Source organism: Lithobates pipiens, unplaced genomic scaffold (genome assembly GCF_037356315.1).
Source record: "Lithobates pipiens isolate NorthernLeopardFrog02 unplaced genomic scaffold, aLitPip1_a1.2 Scaffold_19, whole genome shotgun sequence".
Classification (NCBI taxonomy): Eukaryota; Metazoa; Chordata; class Amphibia; order Anura; family Ranidae; genus Lithobates; species Lithobates pipiens.
Window position 1 is genome coordinate 591,548,696 of NW_027507764.1, and position 1,418 is coordinate 591,550,113.

Here is a 1,418-nt window from a genome sequence, read left to right on the forward strand (position 1 = left end):
ATTCTGCAACCTGTAAATTGCACATATCTGCATTCTGTAAATTGCATTCTCTGAATCGCACATATCTGTATTCTGTAATTAGCACATGTCTGCATTCTGTAAATCGCATTCTGTAAATTGCACATATCTGCATTCTGTAAATCACACATATCTGCAACCTGTAAATCGCACATATCTATAACCTGTAAATCGCACATATCTGCATTCTGCAACCTGTAAATTGCACATATTTGCATTCTGCATATCGCACATAACTGCATTCTGTAAATCGCACATATCTGCAACATGTAAATCGCACATATCTGCATTTTGTAAATCGCACATATCTGCATTCTGTAAATCGCACATATCTGCATTCTGTAAATCGCACATATCTGCATTCTGCCACATGTAAATCGCACATATCTGCATTCTGTTAATCACATTCTGTAAATCGCACATATCTGCATTCTGCAAACCGCATGTATCTCCAACCCACATATCTACAACCTGTAAATTCCACTAAAAAAAGTGTTATCATCGGTGGTGGGCAGCATACCCCAACAATCAGTGGTCGGTATGCTGCCGACCACCGATAATAACACTTTTTTTTTAAATCTTGATTAGCAGGGGGGTGGTGGGGGGGTTGGGGTATGCTGCGAGTGCCGACCACCAATAGTAACCCTGTGGATGTGGAGGGGGTACCGGCGGCGGCGCTGAATAAATAATGAAGAAGTGGTAAGTAGCCATGCGGCAGCCCCTTACCTGATCCTCTCACAGAGAACAGAGCAGTGCCGTGCCAACGTCACTTCCTTGAGTGACGTCGGAAGCACCGCCCACAACTTTCCACCACTTTTAGATTGTGCCACCATTTTGGACCGTCATCATACAGTATCTCACAAAAAACACAAGAGTGACTATTGATGGCAGCGTCAAATAATAAGAAGTCGTAGTTCTTCCATCTGGTTTACCGAGACCCCAGTGTATGACCACTGTCAGTGGTGAAATACGCATTTGACCTATGTGTTAATTCAGGGGTCTATATTTTGAGGTGAGCGGTTTGGTTGGCTGGTGGTGGGATCACTGATGTCGTTTGCAGTTTTACCTTCTGAGAGACTTTTAAGTGTCAGTGGGGTTTTTTTTTTCAGCGCTGCACTACTATGTATTTAATTATCTCAGGTTGGTCCCAGGGTTGAGCATCTGCACAGAATGATGCAAGCACAAGTTTCACATTAAATCGGAACGTTTTAATATTTATTCAATTTTTTTATCCAATTTCTAAAAACAATTGTTATATCAGCAGCTCGCTGATCATACCAGTGTTTGGTGAGCTACAGAACTGAACATTATTTCAGGGGTTCCCTGAGATATCAAACTTTTTGCCAAGAATTCCTTGATAAGAAAGGTTGATAACTCCTGTTTTATTAGTTTTCCAGCTT